Source organism: Sapajus apella, unplaced genomic scaffold (assembly GCF_009761245.1).
Source record: "Sapajus apella isolate SASKATOON/1434 unplaced genomic scaffold, GSC_monkey_1.0 scaffold54, whole genome shotgun sequence".
NCBI lineage: Eukaryota > Metazoa > Chordata > Mammalia > Primates > Cebidae > Sapajus > Sapajus apella.
The window spans coordinates 3,837,608-3,851,750 of NW_022436994.1; the positions used below are offsets into that span (position 1 = coordinate 3,837,608).

The 14,143-nt window shown below is 38.1% G+C and overlaps 1 non-coding gene and 1 pseudogene across 1 annotated transcript; one reads left to right on the forward strand and one right to left on the reverse strand.

Annotated features, from left to right (window-relative positions):
• The window catches only part of LOC116527433, a 60,777-nt pseudogene that overhangs the window by 33,552 nt on the left and 13,082 nt on the right, over positions 1–14,143 (reverse strand).
• LOC116527483 lies at positions 9,854–9,994 on the forward strand. Its single transcript, XR_004258565.1, has one exon. It is a non-coding gene; the product is annotated as a U4 spliceosomal RNA (small nuclear RNA).

Genomic DNA, 14,143 nt, shown 5'->3' on the forward strand with positions numbered 1-14,143 from the left:
TCTTATTCCTAAGTCAGTTCCATTTCCTCTATTCATGCACTCAATTCTTCTGACAATACAGAATCTAAATATTAGAAAGTAACCGTTGTGCTGAGATACCAGATCAAATGAAAATGCCAGTGGAGAAAGTATTTATCTTTGATCAATCAGCACATATCTTTAGAGTGCTACCATGTGCAAGACATGTACTCACAGGATCTGGTGAAATGTCTAATGCGGTAAAATTAGAATGAGGCCTGCAACCTTCAAGACAGTGCAACACAGTGTGGGTGCTTGTCATGATAAGGTAAGAAATTCCTCAAATGAGCTGTATTCACAAAGTTAGGGTGGATCGTTAATCAGTAAACTGTAAGATAATTATCTTCCGGCTCTACAAATCCCAAACCAGTGGTCATTACAGATGTCAAGTTTCCCTTAAGCTCAAGGTCATGTCTCTTGTGGTCATTTTTTTAATCCCTGTACTTAGTATATAGAATGGGATGCGTTGGGTGCTCATAACTATTTGTGAACAAAACAAATGGAGAAATGTTCATATCCAATCAGAATCATATGAAGAGTAGCCTGATGGCAGAGGCTTAGAATTTAAGGAATTACAAGGGGATGCTGGCACCCGTACAGCAACTTCATTTGGAAGCGGAAAATTAGGAAAGGGTAACTCAAAGCAATATACTGTAATTATCTCCACCCATTGTATATCCCAGAAGTCTCTGATCAGATTTTTAGTAAAGTAGAAAAGTTACTGATATTGTTTTCAGTGGGGGGACTTGGGGAAGAATGAAACGTATCAATGCCTCAGCTAACATATGCCTTTCGGTCAAAGTGAAGTGGGTCTACACAATGTCTGCTATTCACTCTCAGGGACTTACTCTGCAACCAGGGTTCCTATGCTGTAGTTCATGGATGAACTTCAAGGGGTCCTTGAGCCCTTAGAGATTTTGTGTACATGTATTTATGTAAGAAGGGCAGCAGCTTTCTTTAACTGCTGAAATAATTATATACTGTGTATAGAAGAGTATAATTATATAAGTAGCTGGAAAATGACCCCAGGACTTGTTTCCATTTGGAAAAGTTTCCCAATTGTTTCAGTAAACAGATATCAGATGCCTGCTCAGAGCAAGAGAGACAGAGGACAGAGCACTGACCTGTTCTGTAGCTATATCCTCACAACCTGACTTCCGGGGAGGAGAAAGAACAGACCCAATTATTGACAGAGAAAGTTTTTTAAAGGTTTCAGTCCCTTTGAGATATTGTCAGTTTCTATTTATATTTAAAATATTTATATTTTAAAAAAGATGGCTGATCTTTCCATTTTTATTTTGACATAAAGTAGCTATTTAATGTATTAAATTATCACCAACTAATAAGTTACCATTGTCATTAAACTGCTTCACCCCACAAAAAAAATGGAAAAAAATAAAAATCAATAGTATTTTCATCTTCATCACTGAGGACTTAGGGACTCATACATACAGATCCTAATGCTGTGACATTTTAAGTAACATTTCACGGGGGCTGATTCCTCCCTGCTTTCTAGCTCCCTGACAGCTTCTCACACTCCCTCTTCCTTTACCTTTACCCTCTAGGGCAAAAAAAGCCAAAATCCCTTGACCTTCCTTCACTTAGAAAAGGGTAAAACTGCAAACAGAAATCAGAAATAACCGACTTTAGGCAGACAATTCAAGGCACTGGGAGAGAATGTTTTTGCAGAGTCGGAGAGATGGAAAATCACCCTGAAGGAAAGGTCACGGCATCCTTGCCCACGGAGGCTGAACACGAGCTTACTAATTGACCACTTACCTCCCAGAACCATGACAAGCGGTCGCTCATCTGCAGTTCTTAGACCTTTAAACACCTCAACGGATCAGGTGGGTTTAAAAAAAATGAAAGATTCTGTTAATGAGTACTAATTGATTCTACCTGAGCAGACTCTACATTTAACTATCTACACGACTCCCTCTCTGTTTGTAGGTCAGGAGTGTTTTGTATGTTTGATAAGTAGAAAAAAAAAAATACTCTGAATTAATTAGGGAGAAAATACATAAACTTAGCAAGAAAAATCCAGTGTGCATGGACTTTTTGTCTGTTGCTCTGACTTCCTGAGTTTAATAGGCATTTGTGGGTTGAGATCATTTTTCTCTACACTTGAGCCTGAGAAATTGCTAGATGAAGCCCTTTCAGAAACAGAAACAGAAAGGAAAGTAGTAACCACAGCGCTTGTGAAGAAGCTTCTACGACCACTGTCTTTGGTTGTTAGACAATGCTGTTTCCTTATAAAAGAGATATGCTTATGCATATCATCTGTTGTCATGCACCACATACATTTGACTTATCACATTTTTAAGATAAATAGTTCAATAGTGTTGTAAAAACACACAATTCACAATCCTGGTTTCCCTCTCATGCATGACTGAAGGCACACATACCAAATTATATTATTCATGTTCTGAGTCTCACCTTCGTTAACAGTAGTTTTGCCCCCAGCAAGAAATTTCCCATGAATGAAATGGATTTTGTGTGCTTGGCAAATGTATCCCTCTAGCATGACTACAAGGGCTTGAAGAAAACCTCCTAAGTGGCTTGCATTTGCGTAGATGTTCTAGAGGAAATTAGCGTGGAAACAAGTTTCTGTGCCTACAACATTTAAAAGAAGCTAAAATCTCATTAAGAACCAAGCAACTTGTCAAAAAAATAACTCATCCAGATTTGGTTTCTATCTCAGTATCCTATTATACTGATGATAGTATCTCAAATACAGGAGATGGCTATAAATTCCTGGGGTTTGATGTCTTCACCTTAATGATTTGTGGTTGAGTTGCCGTACAGAACAATACTTAGGCAATTTAAGGAGAATTTTTTTTTTAATTTTATAAGGGTCAATTACACAAAAAGTTGTAGGTCATGCTATCTTTAAAGTAATCTAAGAAGCAGAAATAGGTATGTTTTTCTGGAAGACAATTAATAGCAAAATATACATAATGTGTAAACACACATATTTATAATGCACATGTATATGTGTGTAAATGTGCGTGTCTGTTTATCCTTGATCTGGTGAAGCCACTTTCAGGAATTTTTTGCTGTAGTGGTAACTGGAAAAATATGCATGAATAGATATAAGAAGTCTATTGAAAACATGTTGTAATCATGAATGACTAGAAACCACTCTTAATCAATGGAAATTATAGCATATCCAACCAAAAGCATAAACTTTATTAACCAGAGATGACACAGACTTATTTATCCATATGAGGAAATGTCTAGAAGACCTATTTGACAGGAAAGAACAGGATAAAATTACCATATATAAGAATATAGTGCTATATATGGTATGAGAAAAAAACAGGAAAATGTCTGAAAAGAACTTCATCAAAATGTCAATCTCTGATGGATATTGCTTCAACTTTCTTCTAATATTCAATATTTTTGAATTTTCTTTATAATCGTAAGTAAAGCAATAAATCTGTTTTTTGTTTAGAGAAGAAAACCCTGCATAAAAGAAGTATACACAGCTCAAAATAGCAAAATGGTGGAAACTAACAGTACAATAGAAGATCTGAAGTGACACCCAGTTTCAGATAGTGCCAATCTAACAGCATGCAGTGGGCAAAGGTCCTTTCAGTCCATCCAGGTCAAACAGGAGTTATCACAATCGGTCGTTTCAGACTCTATATGGAGAAAGCCAACTCTCTCCTGGAGCTGTTTAGGTATCAAACCTTCTATTCAAGGTTTGCAACTTAGCAACCGCTCTCCTCGATGATATGTTCCTTCACATTTCACTGTGTCTAATGACACTCATTCAAACACCTTGTAGTGCCCTACTGTTTCCATACAGAAATTTATACCCACTCAAGATGACGGATCACGATAAAGAGTCTTCCAGGTAAGATCGCAGAGTGGGCACAAGTCTACTTTCTACCCTCTCAGAGAGCCATTAAAATAACAGAATATAAAAGAGAAAACCCTCCCCCACATCGTTGCTGAAAACCAGAGAAGTAATACAGTCTGCACATCCAAACAGAAGCATTTCTGCTGCACATGGTGTAGAGAGCGTCAACTGAAGGAAGGAGAAAACAGCTTCTCTGGAAAGAAAATGAAGGAGATGAGGCAGAAGTCTATTGATATGCCCATTTAGAGGAGGCGAGAACTGGGAAAAAGGAGTACACACAGCTCATCTGGACCTGCTACAGCAAATCTCAAAGTATTCATCCTAGGCTGCTTGGATGTGGTCCTGAGGCAGTAGAGCCATGCTCCCTCCTCACACGTCACACTGATGCCTGCGTGTGGGAATGATTAGAGAATGTGTCCCTACCTAGCGTTGTGGTACTATACCAAAGACACAAGAGGGAGTCACTGAAACAAAGAGACTGAACTGAAAATGAAATTTCACTAAGTTTCAATCCTTTTCCACCAATAACTAATCTGGACTGAATCCATTTGAGCGCTAAAAATATGTATTAAAAAGGACTGGCTATGAAACAGGGGTAAGTTGAAGAAAACAATGCAGAGAGATCTGTAGAAATGTTCTTTGAGAAAAACAAGAGGAAAGTGACAATTCCATGAATAATGTCTTCCACAGCATTCACGGGTCTATGGTACATATTAAATTATCAAAGATAGTCATGAAGATAAAGCCATGTAAGGTCAAAAAAGACAAATGAAAACCCCAGCTATAGTTGCCAAATTTAACTTTTCAATAGAGGCAAGGATATTGATTGGATATTCAGAATGTGAATTAAGAAAGTAGAGCAAAAGAGACAGGATATATCCTAAAGCACAGGAGAAGATTCTATAAAGCTTAGTATTTAAAATAAACGTATACGAGCATATAAAGTAAACAGGAAGAGAGAGCCAGAAAAGCCACTCCGCTTACAACATGGAGCCAAAAAGTAAGGAAAACGGCAGGGCAAATAATCAAAGAAATAACAAGGCAGCTCTCCTGATCCAAAGTGGTTTCCCTTCTCACACAGGGTAAAATCAAAACCCCTGCCCAGCCCACAAGCCACACAGTGTGGCTACTCCTCCCTCTCTGACCTTTCACCCATTGATCACTCGTTAGGCCCAACCACAAGGGTGCCTTCATTCATGGGTCCCACCAAGCACACAGCCTGCTGAGGGACCCTGCCCTGCTCATTCCCTGACCCACTCACCCACTCCTCCTGGTCTCCCCTACACTCAGTCCTTGCATGTGCTCTGTCTTCACAGCACTGTTCTTAAAAGAGCACACTATATGTTAGTGCGTTCGCTGATCTTACATCTCTTCTAAATTACCCCATGAGGGCAGCAGGCACATTGTCTGTTTCGTTCCCTAGTGCAGTGGTTCTGGATGTGGCATAAAGGGGCATTGGATGTCTGGAAACAAAAAATGTTTCCAGACACAACTAGGGGAGAGAGGGGATGCTACTGGTATCTAGTTGACAATGGGCAGAAATGCTGCTAAACATCCTACCGTGCGCAGGTAGGGCTCCCACTACGAAGAATATCCAGTTCCAAATGTCCACAGTGCTGAGGTGGAGAAACTCTGCCTTATGGTATCTCTAGAGTGTAGGTGCACAGTAAATATTGTGGATGGATGGATGGATGGACAATGGATTGATGGATAGATGGACGGATGGATGGATGAATGGATTAATGGTTGGAAAGATGAACTGAAGATAACTTTCCTGAGCTGAACAGAGACTATGTAAGTCGAGGAAGATAACTGATCATTAATATAAAATGGAGAAAAACAAATATATTTCCATAGATATTTTGGTACTTCTTATTTCCAAGTTGTGTTTTTTTAAGGATAGACATGAAGGAAAGGGAAAAAGTTACCAGTAGTAAAATAAATAAGTAAATAAAATGAGGCTCAGACTCCTCTAGCCACTCACTGCCCAAGGAAACCATTGATGTCTACAGAGCTTTACAGAGAACAACTGAGAGCAATGTATTTTATTCCCAGTTACCTGTTGTCATCCATGGCCATGTAGAGCGGAGGAGAGTGTTTCAGCTTTCAAGAAGAGGAATGATTCACATGTACTCCAGTACAATGAGGGATAAGTCCCATCAAATCATTCAGGATTGGGAGGCATAGCCAGAATGGACTGGCTCAGAGCAATATCTGTCAAGCATAGAGTTGCATAACTAAGTGTTGTCGATATGTAAATGAAACAATGAAAATGCAGAAAGTAACTCTTGTACAAAAAACTACACAAAATCTAAATGAAATCTGCATATGTGATTACAGTGGCTAAAACATTCTTAAAATATTCAACATCTAGTAATAATTATATTATTTTTCCTACTTAAGTAGAAAACAATTGTAGTAATAATTATTCTCAGTATTGTGCAGTACAAGGAAATAGAAACTCATATACTCTTGTGACGAAAATATAACTTAGTATGAACTGCCTGGAGGGCAATTAGGCAGCACACGGAGAAAGCCTCAAAAAATAGCATACACTTTGATGAAGAAGTTTTGTTTCTAGCAATTTATCCTAAGGAATCAATCACAGATATTTAAAAAGATGCATGTGCAATACTGTTATTTACAGGATAATTTATAATAGTGAAAAATTGGAAACAGTCTAAATGGCTGCCAATAAGAAATTGGTTTTTAAAATATGGAACATATAAACTATGATGAAATTCAAGAGAGTGATTAGCAGACATGTGCAAGAATACCAAATGAAATAGGAAAAAAAAAATCATGAGAAAAGGAACCTCAAAATTATGGGTAGTGTGACCTAAATTCAGTTAAAACATGTGAAAATATAATGCTAATTTTTATATGTATAAAATATGTGCAAAGAAAAGGACTGAAATTTAGTTTATCATTGTTATTGGTGACTCTCTAAGTCAATGTGGCAAAATAAGAGTAAAGTGGAAAGGCTTCCCCTGCCAGTTGTGAAGACATATTGCAAAGTCTTATTAAAATATATATATATATATATATATATATTGACCATCACGAGCAGACTAATAGGCCAATTAAACAGGTTAGCTATGCCAGAGATTGACTTACAAGTATATACAAATTTCACACTTGGTAAAGATGCCACCATTATTAAATGGAGAAAAGACAGGTAGTTTAAAATAATGTCAAGAAAATTAGTTCACCTAATAGAGAAAAATAAAGATGGTTTCCGACCTAATGTTATATAGAAGGTTAACCATGGCTAAATCTATAGTAACCAAAGCAGCATGGTGCTTGTTTAAAAATAGACACACAGATCAATAAAACAGAATGGAGAATCGAGAAATAAAATCACATACCTACAACCAACTGATCTTTGATAAAGTGGACAAAAATATGCACTAAGGAAGGGACACCACATTCAATAAATGGTACTGGGAAAATTGGCTAACCATATGCCGAAAAATCAAACTGGACCACCATCTCTCACCATATATAACAGTTAACTCAGGCCAGGCGTGGTGGCTTATGCCTATAATCCCAGCACTTTGGGAGGCCGAGGCAGGTGGATCAGGAGGTCAAGAGATTGAGACCATCCTGGTCAACATGGTGAAACCCCGTCTCTACTAAAAAATACAAAAATCAGCTGGGCATGGTGGCGCACAACTGTAGTCCCAGCTACTTGGGAGGCTGAGGCAGGAGAATTGCTTGAACCCAGGAGGCGGAGGTTGCGGTCAGCCGAGATCACGCTGGAGATTGCACTCCAGCCTGGGTAACAAGAGCGAAACTCTGTCTCAAAAAAAAAAAAAAAAAAAAAGTTAACTCACGATGAATTGAAAGCTTAAACATAAGATCTGAAACTATACAAATCCTAGAAGAAAACCTACTCTTCTGTACATGGCCTCAGCAAAGAATTTATGACTAAGTCCTCAAAAGGAAACACAATGAAAATAAAAATAGATTGATGAGACTTAATTACATTAGAAATCTTTTGCACAACAAAAGAAATAATCAACCAAGTAAACAGACAAGCTACAGAATGAGAGAAAATATTTGCAAAATATGCATCTGGCGAAGGGCTAATCTCCAGGATCTATAAGGAACTTACACAGCCCAAGAACAAAAACAAATTAATTAATTAAATAACCTGATTTAAAAGTGGGCAAAGAATGAATAGATATTTTTCAAAAGAAGACATCCAAGCAACCAACAAACATTAAAAAAATGTTCAGGCCGGGCGCGGTGGCTCACGCCTGTAATCCCAGCGCTTCGGGAGGCCGAGGCGGGTGGATCACGAGGTCAAGAGATCAAGACCATCCTGGTCAACATGGTCCGTCTCTACTAAAACTACAAAAAATTAGCTGGGCATGGTGGTGTGTGCCTGTAATCCCAGCTACTCAGGAGGCTGAGGCAGGAGAATTGCCTGAACCTAGGAGGCGGAGGTTGCGGTGAGCCAAGATCGCGCCATTGCACTCCAGCCTGGGTAACAAGAGTGAAACTCTGTCTCAAAAAAAAAAAAAAAAAAAAAAAAGTTCAATGTCACTTATCATTAAAGAAATTCAAATTAAAACCACAATAAGATACTATCGCACACCAGTCATAATGGCTATAATTAAAAAGTCAAAAAGCAACAGATGTTGGCAAGGACATGAAGAAAAGGGAATAGTTATACACTGTTGATGAGCATATAAATTAGCACAACCTCTATGAAAACAATATGGAGATTTCTGAAATAACTAAAGTAGAACTACTCCTCAATACAGCATTCCATTACTGGGTGTGTACCCAAAAGAAAAAAAAAATTATATCAAAAAGGAACCTGCACTCATATGTTTATTACAGCACTATTTTCAAGAGCAAAAACATGGGAATCTACCTGTGTCTATCAAACAGTTAATAGGATTTTAAAAATAAAGCGCGCGCGCACACACACACACACACGCACACACACACACACACACACACATGGAATACTACTTACCCATTAAAAGGAATAAAATTATGTCTTTGCAGCAACATAATGGAACGGAAATCCATTTTCCTAAGTGAAATGACCCAGAAACAGAAAGTCAAAAAACTTCCGTTTTCACTTACAGTGGGAGCTAAACAGTGGGTACGCACTGACAAACAGAGTGGAATCATAGACATTGGAGACTCCCAAAGGTGGGAGGGAAGGAAGGGGCTTGGGGAGGACAAACTGCCTACTGAGTGCAATGTACACTATTTGGGTGATGGATACTCTAAAGGCTCAGAATTCAACACTACACAACACATCCATGTCACACAACTGTGCTTGTACGTCTAAATCCATAAATTTTGTTAAAAGATTACAAGATAAAGTCTATGTTTAAAAACTTAAAAAAATACTCAAATATAAAAGTAAATTTTCAAAATTAATAGAAAATATTGTAGGAGAAAATGTGAACATAAAGAGGAAGAACATTGATTAAAGAAAACTTTGAAAGTATACATAACCAAAACAATGGTGAATTTGGTAATATAAAAGTAAGTTATCTTTATTTTTAACACTTTTATTGAGGTATAATTGATATACAAAGAACTGCACATAGGTAATATGCGCACTTGATGAGTCTGCTTTTATGCAAGCACCTATAATGCCATCACCACAAGGTAACAGACATATTCATCGCCTCCCAAAGTTGCTTTGTGTTCCTTTGTTTTTGTAGTAAAAACACGTCACATGAGCTCCACCCTTATAACACATTTTGAAGTGCACGATTTCATATTATAAAGTATAGGCACTATGTTGCATAGCAGATCTCTAGAACTCATTAATCTTGTATAATTAAAACTTTATACCCATTTCAAGGTTTATAGAAACATTTCAAAATGAGAGAATATAGTTCTAATGCCCAAGTGGAAAGGATTAATATCTAGAATAGCCAGTAAAATCTTGCAATAATAAGAGAACAATTACTCTCCTTTAAAAATGGGTAAAGAAGCTTTGCACAGTGGCAGTATCATAGCCAGTGGGGTTCATCCACGGCGCGATTATTGCTAATTGAAAACGTTTCCCAATGTCCCACCATGATGACTTGAAATATGGTCGGCACTGGCAATTTTTGACAGTCTCTACTGAGACTGAAGTTAAAAAAAAAAAAAAGGTAAAGAAGATAATTTTCAGAAAAGAAAATCTAGAATTAAAAAAAAGAAAAAAGAAAAGGCGCTCAAATTCAACAGAAATTAGAGGAATACAAATTACAGCAAAAATGATACATCGCTATACACAGATTAAATTTAGAGAGCTGGAAAATGTCAAATGTTAGTAGGAATGGAGGTATATAGATGCAAATGCACTTTCTCTGCTTGGGAGAATGTAGACCAGGACAGGCATTCAAGAGAACACTTTGGCAATGCTGAGTCAAATTAGAAATATTCATAACATAATCTGCAGAACGTGTACTCATGGGTTTAGCTCCTGAAGATATTCTCACGGGAATGGGTAAGAGAAATGTTAGTAAATCTAGAAAAGGGCTGTACCCCACTGCCAAGTATGGTTATCCATTTAGTGCTTGAAAAACACAAAAGGTTTCATTGTAAAATGATGGAGAAATTTTTAGGCAAATACAACCAAAAGGATACTACTGCCGCAATAGTCATAGCAAACAAAAGGGAAAGTAAGACAAAGTCCATTTGTAAATATGAAGCGTCAGTACGTATGAGAAAGACTCCACAGACAATTAGATAAAACCTTTGTAAACTTGTGTACATGATATAATATATAATCAGAATACACAACAAAACTTTGATTCTTTAAATATTCCAACAAATAAAACACTAACCTAAATGATTTTACAAGTGGTTTTACTAAAGCTTCAAGAAAGAGATAAATTCAGAGACTAGAAAAGTGAGAATATTCCCATTTATGTCATGTCATATGAGTATGGTTCCAGCCAGATCTAGATTGAATTTCCAAATCTGCCAAATAGTAGGTTGTAACTCTGGAATGATTTACCTAACCTGTTCAGTTTCCTCACGATACACTCAACAAATATTTACTTGGCAAATACTACATAATTCTAAGTAGTGGAGATACATACAGCAGGGAACAAAATAGACAAAAGCCCGGATCTTCGTGGAGTTGATAGGGGAGCCATGCGCACATCTATGGAAAGGGCATCCAGGCAAAAGCCATGTGTAAGATCCTCTGGAGAGGAGTGGGGCAGAATCAGGCATGTCACCAACAGGAGAGTGTTAGGACGTGAGATCTTGCAAGGTTTGGCCTTGGTAGCCATTGGTCTTTCATTGTATTCTAAATAAAACAAATATCTACTAGAGAGCTTTGAGCAGAGAATGAACATGGTCTGCTTGCTTTTTTTAACAAGATTATGCTGGCAGCTGTCTTTTTTATTTACTGTAGGGGGCCAAAGATGGTAGGACAGAGTCCGGTAATCCAGACGGGAGATGGCAGTGGCTTGGAGGGATGGCAGAACAGGTAATGAATGGCTGCCAGCCTCTGGATGTATTTTTATAGAGGGGTTGATTAGATTGACTGATGTGTCACTTGCCTGGTAGAAGTGACAAAATGGAGTCAACTGTTACTCCCAGGTTCTTGGCATGAGCAAATGGAGTTGCTTTTACATGACAGGGAGTGCTGTAAGAGGGGCGGTTTAGGGAAAACGGTCTGAAGTTCAGCATGAACATTTGGAAATGCCTGCTACTCGTCCAAGTGGAGATTTGAGTTGGCTGTTGGGTAGAGAATTCTAATGCAAATTTGAAATGTTATGTATCAATAGTGCAAGTAGATAATATTACAGCCATGAGGCTCCATGAGATCACTGAAGAGTTAATATAACCAAGAAGAGAAGGACTCCAAAGACCAAGCCCTGGGCTGCTCCAGGAGATAAACATGAGCCAGCTGATTGGATCCTGATGGAAGAGGCTTCTAAGGTAGTTGGAAAACCAAACAAACACAAGGCTTGAGGTAAAATTATGAGAAAAATTTGGAAGAGGTTGATATCATCTAATTCAAAGGATTAGGAACACCCTAAGACAGGCAAAGTACATGATGGGCTTTCCTCCCTCTTTTATTCCACACACAGGCCCACGTGGAGATTGCTTACTAGTTACATGATAGATGGATAGATCAATAGGAAGATGGGGAAATATATAATAATCTATATATAATGAGATGGAAAGTAAGTACTGTTTAAAATAGTTTCTTAAATTTTGTGATTTATTCGCAGTAAGTATCTAGAAAAAAACTACATGAATCTTTGTTTTGGTGTTTGATGCCACTTTTTTTTCCATTATATTTTGAGTTCCGGGATACAGGTGCAGAACATGCAGGTTTGTTACACAGGTATACATGTGCCATGGTGGTTTGCTGCACCCATCAACCCGTCATCTACATTAGGTATGTCTCGTAATGCTATCACTCCTCTAGCCCCCAACTCCCCAACAGGCCCTGGTGTGTGATGGTCCCCTCCCTGAGTTCATATGTTCTCACTGTTTAACATTCACTTGTGAGTGAGAACATGTGGTGTTTGGTTTTCTGTTCCTGGGCTAGAATGATGGTTCCTTTGCTGAGAATGATGGTTTCCAGCTTCATCCATGTCCCTGCAAAGGACATGAATTCATCCTTTTTTGTGGCTGCATAATTTTCCATGGTGTATATGTACCACATTTTCTTTATCCAGTCTCTCACTGATGGACATTTCGGTTGGTTCCAAGTCTTTGCTATAAACTACATGTATCATTTAATAATTAATTTCACCTCTCAGAAGTAACTCTTATCATGGAAAATAATTACATATACAAATATCCTTATTTTACTATTTTTATATATATTTTATTGCACTTTAGGTTCTGAGGTACATATGCAGATCATGCAGGATTGTTGCATAGGTACATACATGGCAATGTGGTTTGCTGCCTCCATCCCCCAGTCACATATATCTGGCATTTCTCTCCATGTTATCCCTCCCCAACTCCACACCCCAGACTGTCCCTCCCCTAGTTCCCCCCGACAGACCCCAGTGTGTGATGCTCCCCTCCCTGTGTCCATGTGTTCTCATTGTTCAACAGCTGCCTATGAGCAAGAACATGCGGTGTTTGATTTTCTGTTCTTGTGTCAGTTTGCTGAGAATGATGGTTTCTAGGTTCATCCATGTCCCTACAAAGGACACGAACTCATCATTTTTGATGGCTGCATAGTATTCCATGGTGTATATGTGCCACATTTTCCCTGTCCAGTCTATCATCAGTGGGCATTTGGGTTAGTTCCAATTCCTTGCTATTGTAAACAGTACTGCAACAAACATTCGTGTGCATGTGTCCTTATAGTAGAACTATTTATAATCCTTTGGATATATACCTAGTAATGGGATTGCTGTGTCAAATGGAATTTCTATTTCTAGGTCCTTGAGGAATCGCCACACTGTCTTCCACAATGGTTGAACTAATTTACATTCCCACCAACAGTGTAAAAGTGTTCCTATTTCTCCACATCCTCTCCAGCTCTGTTGTCTCCAGATTTTTTAATGATCGCCATTCTAACTGGTTGATTTAACTTCTAGGCTGCAAATGAAAAACAAAACAAAATTGACAAAAAAACCAAACTCCCTGAATGTGGCAGGCTTATGAATTTTTCCTAAAACTGTCTGTACCATCAAAACTTGAACTCTAAGCCTGATGTCCACTTGCTTTGTTTGCACACACTTAATGTGGTTAAAAAATGAATGATGCAATGGAGATGATGATCAATAGGAAGTGAGAAATAAGCTCTGAGAAGCAGAACAATTCAGCAGAGAAAAACTGCATCAGCAATAGCTGGATCTTAAATAAAAGTGATAGTCTGCATGTAGAACTCTCATAGACACTTTAAATCTTCAAATCCACACAGTACTAATGTAATATTCTGGTACATTGTTTCTTTGTTCTTACTGGTTTCGAAGAACATCTTTATTTCTGCCTTCCATTCATTGTTCATCCAGTCAACATTCAAGAGCCAGCTGTTCGGTTTCCACAAAGTTGTGCAGTTCTGAGTTAGTTTCTTAATCCTGAGTTCTAATTTAATTGTACTGTGGTCTGAGAGACTGTTTGTTATGACTTCCATTTTTTGCATTTGCTGAGAAGTGATTTACTTCCAGTTGTGTGGTAAATTTTAGAGTACGTGTGATGTGGTGCTGAGAGAAATGTATATTCTATGGATTTGGGGTGGAGAGTTCTGCAGATGTTAATTAGATTTGCTTGGTCCAGATCTGAGTTGAAGTCCTGGATATCCTTGTT